Genomic DNA, 14,793 nt, shown 5'->3' on the forward strand with positions numbered 1-14,793 from the left:
TTTCATTTCTGCGTGCTTGGTAATTCGAGAAATCTCTAGATAACTTTTGGTTAGAATGATAGCAAATTATGGAGTAAGCTCCCCTTAATTGTTAATTTCTAGTGCATTTCAACCAAATTATATCTTGAATTACTAGAACAGGAAAAGGAAACGAATGTTATATTCTTGAACCATTATATATTTTGAACATAAAGTAATATCAACTTGATTGGGTTTTTGTTTTACATGTTTTCACCATTGCCTTATTCTTAGGCAGATTGTCACTTAAAAGCTACTTTGGAATATATATACATTGTACTAGAAATGAATTATTTCTGAATTTACACTTAGTAAGGATTGATCGTGATGTCAGAATTAATGAAACTTTAAAGTTTTTTTCAGGTGATGACGACCAGAGATGAAACCTTTTGTGAAATTGTGTAGTTAGACACCAGTGCATGATTGAACATATCAATCAGTTATAGTTCTGATGAATTTGTTTCCCGTAGATCTATATAAAAAATCAGTACATAGGTCCCTAATCAAAATTCCTAAAATCTGGTCTACTGAAATATCAAAATAAAACAATATTATATATAATTGAATTTTACATGAAATTTAGATCATATCTGAATTAGTAACAAAACATATAAAAATACATCCTAATTTTATTGAAATTTTACAAGTGTCAACCGTTATCAGTTACAGTTCAAAGTAAAATTGGTAACAATAATCAAATTTAATATAATTTAATAAAATACTATGTGGAAAATTACATTTTTCTTTGTTAGAAAAACTGACATTTAGCCTTGTATTTTCAAAACTATTGTGTTTCTTGAAGTTTTCTTATTAATAAAATAATATTTTCCTTTGACAAGTGAAATACAGATAATTTTTTAGTCACTCCACAAAATTCATAATTATATTTTAAAAATATAAAACTTGATAAAATTGACTCAATTTAATGGTATTACACACTTTTGATGGGGTTAAATTAACAAGATAGAAATCTGAAATGTTTCTTTTAACTTACATTTCTATAAAAGATTTAAACGTATTGAAAAAGTTAATGAGAAAATTGATGTTAAGATTAGCAAATCAACGTTTTTATCGGATTTCATGGGTTGTTAGGTGTACTACTGTTATCTACAATAATGTCTGGACTAAATTGTGGATTGTAGTATCCTACAGTGTTTTTTTCATAGTCGAATCTAGACAGAACAGTCAGCGAAACTGTGACTCTTGTACTAATCGTCTTGCTATACAAATGACCTGCATTTTGACATTGCAAATTATTTATAGTTTATTTGTAATTAAAAAGACAATATCTACTCGACTATAAAATGTATGGGTTCTTTTCATAATAAAATCTTACTTACGAAAGAACAAAAGAAGTTCGTTCTTAATCTGTAGCATTCACTGCATAGTCAGCTGACTGTAAATCTATTATAAATTATCTGGATTTTGTGTGTCTGTTAACAAAAAAAGTAACATGACGCGAATCCAAGCCTTAATGTCAGGAGAGCGACGTTAATAATTTGGGTGCTTGAAGCGAGGCGATTTTTTAAACATTTTTGATGCCAATAATAGTATTAATCCGACGCACGTGCACCTCTTTGATTCCGTCCCTGTTTACAGTACAACATTTACTAAACTTATATGCATGTAGCTAAATTCACACTAGCGCACATCCAAGTTTCACGAGAAGAGCTTAACTTGAAATGTACCTCGAGCTCTACTGATTTTAAAAAGGTCTACATATTACAGAAAAATAAATTTATATTAAATATAAAAGTGATTACACATGATTGTGTTATAATTGTTCGTACTTTAATTATTTTACTTTCCGTTTTGTAGACTCTTTGTGGATTTCAACGTCAAATGATCAATTATAACAGATTAATGAGTGCCTTTGATAATTCAAGTTTTTGACTTTACCACAGACTACACGTAGATTTCAGTCGCTTTATAAAATTTATATGCTGATCTCATAGATAACAAATCACTTAACCCAACATAGAAATATAACACTTCGGGTTCCTACGAACATTACTGTTTATCTGAAGAGAACATCTTACTTGGACACATTAGGATTTAGACAATATTTTTAAAAATGACAAAGGTACGGATCTGCATCATTTATAGCTTATAAAGTATTTAATACCTTAAAGAAAAAGGATAAAAGGCATAATCTGATAGCTGTTTACTCAAATCATTTGAAATTTTACCCGGAACAGATTGTACGGCTAGTTCTATCAACGATTACGATAAATATGCAAACACCAATTAGGCAGGTGACTTTTTTTTCATCTAACGACTTAAAATGAAACATTATTCATCCATACTTTCCATTTTCGCTACTATGATCTTTTAGAAATGTGCTTGTTTTAAAGACCATCCACGCGACTTGATACATACATCTGTGAATAAGTATCGCACCACCCTGTTTTTTTCTCACAAACCAATATAATATAACATATTATATTATTTATGACCCCGAAGTGTTTGGCTTTTATATGAACTATCTGTTCGTATCCGTTTTCACAGAATCTGAGATGCTTCAATAACAATCTTTTCATTAACCTTAAACCTAACTATAACTTAGAAGTTTTACCAACATATAAACTTTGAATCTTAACTACAAAGAAGCAACACAATTATATGCAAATTACTTTGTATTCAAAAGTCTAAACTATTAAAACTTCAATGTATGCTTAATACTTTAACTGACTCCGAGAACTTATTTGTCAAACTTTAACCTTTGAGAAACTAAATGAACCGAGATCCAATCTTCCAAACCAAAAGTTCTTGAGACACCTAGTCTCTGAAACACATAAGTCACTAGTAGTAGACAATCACAAGCTATCTGTTCGAGGGACTGCGACCATTCCCGTTAAAAATTACAGTTTCGGAACAACCCGGTGTCTTGCAGCTATCGTAAAGACTTCTAAACTGCTTGCTTCAAACCGCAAGCTTTCAACTTGAACTTATTGGTTTACTAACTTCTCAGTTAAATTTCCTGGTATTCACTTTCCGATGCTTAACCATCAACAGCCAAATAACAAATAAACGAACTCGCTAACTGTATCGGTGTTCTTATATACCAATAGCGCGGACCTCAAAGAGAGCACCCTAGCAACAACGCGTCTCATAGCAAGGTATCAAAGATAATTTTTAGGAATAATTTTCAATGAAGTTTTCGTTAATGTATTGTTCAAACGGGTAATTTATAACGGATTACAATTAAACAATGAACTACAAATACTGTATTATGCTTAAACTGCAATTCTGTCACAATATGTTTAATTTTGGAAGCTTACAAGTAGAAACGTTCAATATAACAATTATTTTGTATGGAAAATGAGAATATGTGTCAATGGTTACAATAAACATGACAATGCCAAATACCGAATGAAACTACCATTCACACAATTCACCGATGCTAAACGTCTTCTAATTCATTAGATCAAACGATGCCTTTGTGTTATGGTAGCCTTTACCATTCCGGCTGCAAACCTTGGGCTAGTTCTGAACTAGCGGTAATCTCTCTCGTAGCACGACGACTAATTATGCCCCAGATATGTCTCAAGCTTTGCACCAGTAATGGCAAAGACTACTACAACAACAAATTTAACGTTTGGACCATGGAATGTGAAGATTGTAAGCATCGGCAATTCGTGTGAACAGTGGTTTTACTCGGCATTGAACATTCTTGCATTTATTGTTAACACTGACACATATTCTCGTTATTTAACTTTTTTACTCGTTAGAACCCATAGTTAAACATTGACATTTTTAGCACCCATGTCATCCTCTTGCTTTATAAAAATTGTATTTAATTATACTAGTATTCATTATTATTTATCTTGTACCTTTTTATTTTATATATGCCTGTGGTCTAGTCAATTACAGAACTAAAATCAGCAAAGACCCATCGAAACAACATCTGATACACAAATTAATTATACTTTTAGATATTTGGATGATATTTTGGCTCTCAATAATGACGACTTCAGTATGTATACTAAAGAAATTTATCCTGTTGAACTTACTTTAAATAAAGCTAATACTAACAATGACCACTGGCCTTTCATCGATCTTGATATCTATATCATTAATGGAAAGCTTAATACTAAAATATATGATAAAAGAGATGATTTTTTCATTTCCTATCGTTAATTATCCATTTTTAGATGGTGACGTTCCCTTGTCACCATCTTACGGTGTTTATATATCTCAACTTGTACGATTCGCTCGTGTATGTAACAATGTTTTAGATTTTAACGAGAGAAATTTATGTATTACTGAAAAATTATTACACCAGGGTTTTCGATATCTCAAAACATTTACTAAATTTTATCATCGGTATAAGGACATCATTCGTAAATATAGCTCAACATGCAGACTTCTTATACGTTCAGGTATTTCACATCCAATTTTTTATGGAAATGTTCTTTATAAAGCACAAAAATGTCAGTATTTACCTCTGAAGCTAACAAAACCTTTAAATAGACTTATTAAGAAGGGATATAGTTACGATACTGTTGTCAGGTCATTAAAGATTGCATATTTTGGCGTTAATATTGATTCACTTATAGGGTCTTTGCATCGGCACTAAACACATTTATTTAAAAACCAGTTTTTGGCATGACACGGGTTATGTTCTTCTCATATATGTTATGATGGTATGATACTAAACCCCTAACGGGAAGGATTGTGCCTGATATTCATATGATGAAGACATAATCTTTCAATCAGTTTAATTGAAGTCTGGAGCTGGCATGTCAGTTAACTGCTAGTAGTCTGTTGTTATTTATGTATTATTGTCATTTTGTTTATTTTCTTTGGTTACATCTTCTGACATCAGACTCGGACTTCTCTTGAACTGAATTTTAATGTGCGTATTGTTATGCGTTTACTTTTCTACATTGGCTAGAGGTATAGGGGGAGGGTTGAGATCTCATAAACATGTTTAACCCCGCCGCATTTTTGCGCCTGTCCCAAGTCAGGAGCCTCTAGCCTTTGTTAGTCTTGTATTATTTTTAATTTTAGTTTCTTGTGTACAATTTGGAGTTTAGAATGGCGTTCATTATCACTGAACTAGTATATATATTTGTTTAGGGGGCAGCTGAAGGACGCCTCCGGGTGCGGGAATTTCTCGCTGCATTGAAGACCTGTTGGTGACCTTCTGCTGTTGTCTGTTCTATGGTCGGGTTGTTGTCTCTTTGACACATTCCCCATTTCCATTCTCAATTTTATTAATTACAGAACTGCATACTTTATATACTTTTGGAGCCATAAATAATATTTCATATTATAATATTTTGGTATGTGAGGTAAATCAAGGTGATTCTATTCTTTTTTTCCAGGTGTATATAATATCTTTTTATGTATTGAAAAGAGGCGCTGCAACTGAAGGTGGCTATACGCTTAAATGTATACTGCAATCGGCTATTTTACTGTTCTGATAAATTTCTTACATACCCCTGCTCTCAATATCTGACAAATCAAGTCTCCGCGTGGTAAATAAAAAAATGCCGACACGCATCTGTCATGATGTAAAATAAACCAATTAAAAACATTTAAAAAATTATCTAGTGAGAGGCACAATTGCGTGGTTTGATAAAGAATTTATGATTGCTTCCACTTCTACTAAGTTGTTTAGGTGGAGATGCTAGTGTAAAATGTCTACCCTCATTTGTCATGTTGCAACAAGATGATAAAAGTTATTTCTTTACTAGAAATCCCTAAAAGCAATCCGATATAACTGGACGATGAAGATGATAATATGATTTAAGTAATACTAAAGGTAATTAAGAGAGATAATAACAATTACATTAGTTAATGAAGAATTTCTTAAATTTTGAAAATAAATTCCAGTAGGTATGACAACATCCCGCTTTTATTGTGAGCGAAAGGTTAAATTCTTATTACGTTAGTACGTCCATACTGTGTACCTGTATTTAAACCATCAACTAGGTTTAACTGAACACCATCAACTAAACCATGAACTGAACATCTCTTTTTAAATCGTGAACTAAATTTCACTTCTCAGAATCATTAATATCTAATGACATTGTGCGCCTCATTTTCCATCTTTTTAGTCCAATTTTATATGAGTTCATATGGTTAAACACGAACATTGGCATATATACTAAAGGGGTTGGGCATCTCGGACATGCCTCGCAGTGACTGGAATCTTAATCCAAGAGTGCGTTAAACTTTCCCGATCTTGTATTCTTTATCTATTCTCTACATTTATTTATTCATTTGAACTTTCAACTGTTCTGACAAAGAATTTTAAGATTCAAAATGAATGCAAGACTGGGTAATCTCAGACACCATGGAGTAATTACCTCCTCAGAACTGGGTAATCTCAGACACCATGGAATAATTACCTCCTCAGAACTGGGTAATCTCAGACACCATGGAGTAATTACCTCCTCAGAACTGGGTAATCTCAGACACCATGGAGTAATTACCTCCTCAGAACTGGGTAATCTCAGACACCATGGAGTAATTACCTCCTCAGAACTGGGTAATCTCAGACACCATGGAGTAATTACCTCCTCAGAACTGGGTAATCTCAGACACCATGGAGTAATTACCTTCTCAGAACTGGGTAATCTCAGACACCATGGAGTAATTACCTCCTCAGAACTGGGTAATCTCAGACACCATGGAGTAATTACCTCCTCAGAACTGGGTAATCTCAGACACCATGGAGTAATTACCTCCTCAGATAATTGAAATTTAACCTTCAGTTGTCTTGTAGTTCCTGGTCCTACATTATCCTCGATGTTTCGCAATATGTATTTTTCGTATTGATATAACGTGGGGAGCTTGGCTCAGTTTTATTGTAGTTTTGATTACTCCAATAAAAACATAAGAATATGTTGTATTATTACCAATGAGATACCTGTTGTAACTCTCCACCAGAGATCAAAAGATCTCGAAGTTAACATCTATAGGTCACCATACGACCTTCAACAATGAGCAAAACCCATGTCGCGTAGTAAGCTTTAAAAGACATCGAAATGACAAAACAATTCAAACTTGTTGTTTGTTAAGCTATTTAAAACTTACTCTGAGAATACAAATTTTACCAATATGTACATAACAGTGTGAAATATAAATTGGACATAACGTGAAGGTGTAGTGCAAACAAAAACAAAATCAGAATCCATTAATACTGATAAATTTTTTGAAGAATTTTTCAAACGATTAAAATCGGAACAAATTGTATATAGTTATGACCTTCTTGACTTCGTACGACCACTATACCCATCAAAGCTGTGGGCCGTATGTTTGAGGGTACAAGGTGTGTCAATGCGTTGTTTCACGGGTAGGTAAGTACATGTGAGGTCACGAGTTCTTCAACATTATAATTAGAAACGGACACACGATTATCACGGATTCAATAGACTTCGATTCCGATGCATTATATTTTTACTCATTTAAGACAGGTGAAATACAGGTACAGTAATGATCGGTCTTCCCTCTGTCTGTATCACTATGCTCAACTCTTTGCATATCAAGGCTTTGTGACATCCTGTATGTTGACTCGGCCTTAATAACTTTGATCCTGACTTGTAACCGACGTCATAATGTAAAAACCGACGTCGATAAGATTGATCCGAACTTATCAATTCCACTTACGGTTTATACAGAAAAAACTTATTTCTATCTTCAATGCACAAATTACATTTTGTAAAATCCAATATTTAATTATCAAACAGCCTCAGTAGTCTCGTGTTAGCGTGCTCGCCATGAGTTCGGGAAATCGTTGATTCGATCAAGTCAAAGACTTGAAAATTGGTATTTGCTGCTTCTTCGCTAAGCTCGTAGCATTTACGAGTAAGAGCAAAGACTTGTCGGTCTGGAGTCATGCAGAATAATGTGTCGGTCTAGGATAACATGTCTTACTGTGGAAGGGGCCTCGGTGGTCGAGTGGTCGAAGTAGTTCAAATACTGTATCCCTAGCCTGTCAACACTGAGGTTATGAGTTCGAACCCCGCACGTCTCCAATCTTAATTGACTAGGAGTGTCAGTTTCTGCCGATGGTCGGTGGTTCTCCTCTACGTTTGCTTTCCTCAACCAACAAAAACTTTGCCGCCACGAGTTGGCCAATAGTGTTGACAGTGGCGTTAAACACCCCAAAAAAATCAATCAATCAATTTTTCTGTGGACTATACATTGTTAACTAGCACTTTAAGAATCAGATGCAGCGTGTCGGTCTAGTACAAAGCAGGGTTCATAATCATATCATATCAATCTGTTCTAAATATGCATTCAACTTGCCACTGGACGTAAAACAGTCATCGTTATCATCTTCAAATTTGAATCATATTGGTATTGTAAAATTTCAGGCTCCAAAATACACGAAGCTTTATTTAACTCGACGAAAAACTTCATATTATGATTCGCGGCTGATATTTTACAGTATCTATATACAGAACTGGAAACATGATAACCGGTAGTATAGATAAATACAATGTTATATCTAATACTGGAATGTTTTACAGCATGTAGTTTCTATTTCGGAGTATCAATCTATCAACTAATCCACAGTTTCTTTCACTTATTTTATTTCATTACATGTTTAATTTGCCTGTATTTTTCCACGACTTCGTACACGTAAAGTACGCGTAGAGGTAACAAAATGTAACATTTATAATTCCAGCATACGTACAGACGTAATGCATCCTTCCTTCTTTTCCAAATACTACCTCATATTTAGCTAAGAGTAGATCTAAAACTTTTGATAAGTTAATAAATGTACAATATAAGAATAAAAAGATGTGATAGGATTGTCAAAGAGACAAATATCTACCAGAGTACATCCGGTATTGATAAAAGCACCTAGGGGTCACCAATGAACAAAACCCATGCCGTATAAAAGTTTATCTTGTAGCTTTTCTCTACACCAAAACAATCATATGGAAGTTTCAACAATGTCACAAGCATGTTTGAAATAAATTGACAAATGTATTTGTAAAATGATATTTTGTATTATTCTTAATTTCGATGTTTTTTTCTTTAACTTTTCAGTAATGTTTTAATTTTATTTAATTGCATCGCAACTAAATACAGTGGTTTAGTCAGTAATTTAAGAAAAATACATATGCAGGCATATTTTGTTTATTAATGACAAAATGTTTGTTAGAAGATACGAATTAACACTTCATTAAAGATATGTATACTTTAATTTATCAATTTAGTCAGACGAAACATCAAGGGTGGTACTTACAAACATTATAACAACTGAAACCCAATAAGCTTGTGAAGAAGTCATAAGTCTTTAAGTATCTATATCGTTTGACCCTTTGATAACTGTTGTATAATTATGACAGTTTATTACACATTATAAAAACTTTTAAATCTAAATAGAAATGTCTTCCTTTTGTTAAACGCCTTTTAAGCGATATTAAGAAAATAAGTGCTTAAAGAGAAAAACGATTTAATGTGTAAATTATATCGTTTAATAATAGACCCATAAACATATGCTCAATTTAACATGAATCGCACAATGTATTGACAATATTGCTCTGTTAGCCGATACTCAATGAAGGACAAATATATATGGACAGAAATTGTTTTTACATTCATACTATAATAAAATATGTTAAGTGGTGTCTCTTATATTGGTAAAATGCATTATAAGCACGGAAATATTTTACGAAATGTTTTGTGCAGAAGATATTGAAGATTTCAGTATAAAATACACTAAAATTCGCCCAGCCTATTCTAAAGGTATTGGAACTACCGGTACATGTATGTACCATACAATCAAGATACTGATGAAAAAAATCTACTATAGATTATTGGCAACTATATCATTCAGAATAGTACATTGTATGAACTTTTACTGTTTTTTCCTATATTCTATTATTTTTTTGTATTGACAACACATATATTATATTTGGATAACATGTTTTTCGACCGACATTAGTTATTTCTATGTGAACCAACAGTGTTCCTCTTCTTGTTGCTTTGTTCCTTTATTTTATACAAGAACTTCTCGTGAGAGTGAAAAGAAGGAGCATGACATTATCCTTTAACTTCAAGTTCCGCTATTAAGATGATGTCCTCTCACTTACTTATTGAAACTTTGGTGACTACATATACATGTTGATCGCATATATATACCACTGAAATTGGAATAAAGGACTCATCAGATATAATGCAGTCTGCTTCATATCTTGTCTTGAATCTAAACATTGACAATGAGGTTCGAATGAAAACTTAACTTTACGGGAAAGAAAAGATGATTTCATTTTCCTATTGTATACCTTTTTTATTCTATGCAGCAACATCCCAGCAACGCCTGCATGTGGAGTATTATATCATATGTGGTCCGATATTCTTGCGTTCGCTATCATGATTTTCTCTATAGCAAATTGTTGCCTACAAGGACGCTTTTAAAAATAGGGTTTTAAATGTTAAAGTTGCAGTTATCCCTTCAAAAGTTTTACGGGCACCTGCTGTTCAGTGGTTGTCGTTTGTTGATGTGGTTACTAAGTGTTTCTCGTTTCTCGTTTTTTATATAGATTAGACCGTTGGTTTTCCGGTTTAAATGGTTTTACACTAGTCATTTTGGGGCCCTTTATAGCTTGCTGTTCGGTGTGAGCCAAGGCTCCGTGTTGAAGGCCATACTTTGACCTATAATGTTTTACTTTTACAAATTGTGACTTGGATTGAGAGTTGTCTCATTGGCACTCATACCACATCTTCGTATATCTATATACATCATGGCAGCTGACCTGTTTTCCTTTACAATTAGAACTTTTGTGGTCTATTGTCTATACTTAAGTAATAGAAAAGAAAGGATATGGGGTATCATTCCATGACAAAAAATCAGTTCATGCACAGCAAAAAACACAGAAAAAGCAAAGGAACAGTAACATACAGGTTTTAACAAGCTACAACTACATGTAACAGCATCCCTGGTACTGCAGGTCAAGAATTGTGAAGAAAAAATGTCAGGTTGGTGTTTCTTTCTCGAGATGACCCACTTTGGGGCATGCCAAACCTAAAAAAGGATTTAGTTTTAATTAAAATTATAATTCGGTATTTATGGATGATTGGGACACGTGTCATTGTGTCGCTAGGTGACAATCTTGAAATCATTCACCAGTATTTTAATTTACTTCTCAAGTTTTTAAAGAGTTATATGACATGCATGTTCATGTTGCATGTGCTGCTCCTTTGCTTTTTGTGTTTTTTGCTGTGCATGTACTGATTTTGTGTCATGAATAGGTACCCCATATCCTTTGTTTTTCTATTAATTGGACCTCATATAAGTGCTATCCCAGTGCTACTGTTGTAGAACGTATACAGTTTGTTTGTTTAATCGTTTGTATTGTATTTGTCGATTTTGAATATATATATATATATATATATAGTAAATATAACGTTTCACCAAAAGAAATGTTAGAACTACTAACATTAGTGTTGTTATAAAATGTTTCGAGTTCTGTGACTAGTTATAATAAAATTGTTACCTCTAAATGACGCATCCGTTTCCTGCTTACTCAAAAAGACAATGAGCATGTTAAAGATGCATAAGAATATAGTATCTTTTACAATTACCAAATTATCGCAATAAAACTCAATCAGATAATGTAAGCGTTGGTAATGAAAAAATAGCTCAAACAATTATATTTTAATTCACAACATAAAGTCTGCATTACACAATAAAGACATCAACTTCCATTTAGACATATGCCGGAAAACGGAATGGCGGCCCGAACAATCAGCGCATTGATGAAGAAAACAATCCAGCGACAGACTCACAAGCTATTTCATTTTTGTAGAATTTTTTAAACATTGAATCACATAAAACTTCAACGAACATGCCATGTCAATTTATGTCATCATGGATCAGAAAACAAAATTAATGAAATAAATAGCAAATTATACGGTTTGGAAGCACGTAATTAACACCCTTATTCAGCACATCCGTTTCCTAATGTAACACCGTTTACTCTCCTTTGTCTTTAACAATGCCAAAATAGGGTCTGAAAATGTCGCAATAAAAGTCATTGTCGTAAAACGTTTAACATTGCAGATAAATTTCAACATTAATTGGAAGTCAATAATTTCTTTTGACTTAAAGAAGCAATAAAATATTTAACAAATACAGGAACGGACACCCGGAAACAGACTAGCAATACATGTTCAGTGATCAGTGAATATAATCAGATTTGATATCAATACACAAACGGGAAGTTGACGATAGCTTTTAAAATTAAAATTTGAAGGTAATTCTTCTATGAGCCTCCTCATGGGGTTTTTGATTATGTGATTACTTGGCCGTTTTTATAGTGCTTATTTGATTGCCAGACCAAATATTTCATGATTATTTGATTATTTGATAATCTAGGACTGTATTTTTGATAATTTGATTATCTTTTTTAAAAAAATAATTGATGATTATGTGATTATATTGGCAAAAGATTTTTTTATTATGTGATTATATTGGCAAAAGATTTTTTATTATGTGATTACTTGGACACTCCCATGAGGGGCCTCTTCTATAAATAGTAAATGCAAGCAATTTGGCATGACAAGTTTGAAACGGTAAAACTATTTCAAGGAAGAACTTGTTAGGAAAGAGAATTTCTTTTTCCGTAATTTGGATTGTATGGTTTCAATTTATTCTACTGGCAGTTCTAATGGCTTTTCAATTGCCATATAGAAAGTTTTACATACTTAAATGTTTATGGAAGCCAGATGTCGGAGAGGTAGGTCTTTTTTACCCTCCCCAAGAAACATGACATTGAATTCGTATTATTCAATCATCTTTGAATGTTTCTTCAATGTGTTCAAATTACTGAATTAACAGTCTATAATGGTTTTAAAAAGCCCTGTACTAGTCGTGGAAACGTTAGATTTGATGTCCCTGGACCGACCATATTTATATATTACTACATATTTCTTTATAATATCTTAGCATATTAAATGTCGAATCATTGTATTCGGAAAGTTTCTTGTCTTTCCAAAAAAGCATTAATAAAAGTACTAAAACTGATGCAACTTCAAGAAAAATTCACCAGAAACAAAATATTTCATTTTGGTACAGTTTTTTGAATCGTCCAACTACTAACCGTTTCACTTGCTACGATCTTACCCTCAAGTTGTTTTGTTTTAAGTATAAATCGATTGGAACTGGTTTATTTAAAGGGTTAAAAAAATTTAAATAGATTATTTTTGGGATATGGTATGGGTTTAGAATAATATCAATATGACCCTACAATGATGAGCGGGAAACTGATGATTGAAATATGTACTGTGCAGCATTCATGATTCTACTAGAAATGTGTTTTTGTTCGTTTTGAGCCTTGGCTTTATCCTGTGTTTGAAAACCGTATTTTAACATTTGTTGAGTCTTTACAGTTTTTTTATTTTATTTTGGTTTTAAATATTCGGGTATATAGAGGGCGAATTTGTTGCCTCTTAACTGGTTTCAGTTTCTGGTAGATTTGATAAACCTTCTATTTGTTCTTTCAAACTGATTCCGAGCTAGTTCGAAACTGAAACTGGTTTTACATTTATTTCTTAAAAACTGCATGGAACCCGTTTCATAAACTTATCAAATCTTCTTGAATGGTTTGAACAGTTTTACAAACCATAATCAGAACTTTCGATCTCTTACAAAACTGGAAAACCGAAACCAGGAATAAACCAAACAGTAAACCAGTCAAAAACCACAATCCTTAACCGAAACCAGGTACAAACCAAACAGTAAACCAGTCAAAAACCACAATCCTTAACCGAAACCAGGAATAAACCAAACAGTAATCCAGTCAAAAATCCCAATGCTTAACCATAACCAGGTATAAACAAAACAGTACACCAATCAAAAACCACAATCCTTAACCGAAATCAGGAATAAACCAAACAGTAAACCAGTCAAAAACCATAATACTTAACCGAAACCAGGAATAAACCAAACAGTAAACCAGTCAAAAACCACAATCCTTAACCGAAACCAGGTACAAACCAAACAATAAACCAGTTAAAAACCACAATCCTTAACCGAAACCAGGTAAAACCAAACAGTAAACCAGTCAAAAACCACAATCCTTAACCAAAACCAGGAATAAACCAAACAGTAAACCAGTCAAAAACAACAATGCTTTACCAAAACCAGGAATAAACCAAACAGTAAACCAGTCAAAAACCACAATCCTTAACCGGAACTAGTTTGGCTGCACCAAAGTAAAAATCTTTGACAGTTTAAAATTTGGGTTCCGTTATATAATACTATAATGGGCTGTCAGTTATCAAAGGTGCTGACAGTGAAAACAGCATACTCATGGTACTGAGTTTCTTCTTCTTGTCTATTGAGTTTATCAAATGTGCTCACAGTGAAAACAGCATACGCATGGTACTGAGTTCATTCTTCTTGACCATTGAGTTTATCAAAGGTGCTCACAGTGAGAACAGCATACTCATGGTACTGAGTTTATTCTTCTTGTCTATTGAGTTTATCAAATGTGCTCACAGTGAAAACAGCATACGCATGGTACAGAGTTCATTCTCCTTGTCCATTTAGTTAATCAAATGTGCTCACAGTGAAAAGAGCATACTTATGGTACTGAGTTTATTCTTCCTGTCCATTGAGTGTATCAAAGGTGCTCACAGTGAAAACAGCATACTCATGGTACTTAGTTCATTCGTCTTGTCCATTGAGTTTATCAAAGATGCTCATAGTGAAAACAGCATACTCATGGTACTGAGTTCATTCTTCTTATCCATTGAGTTAATCAAAGGTACTCACAGTAAAAACAGCATACATATGGAACTGAG

Source organism: Mytilus californianus, unplaced genomic scaffold (assembly GCF_021869535.1).
Source record: "Mytilus californianus isolate M0D057914Y unplaced genomic scaffold, xbMytCali1.0.p SCAF_2, whole genome shotgun sequence".
NCBI lineage: Eukaryota > Metazoa > Mollusca > Bivalvia > Mytilida > Mytilidae > Mytilus > Mytilus californianus.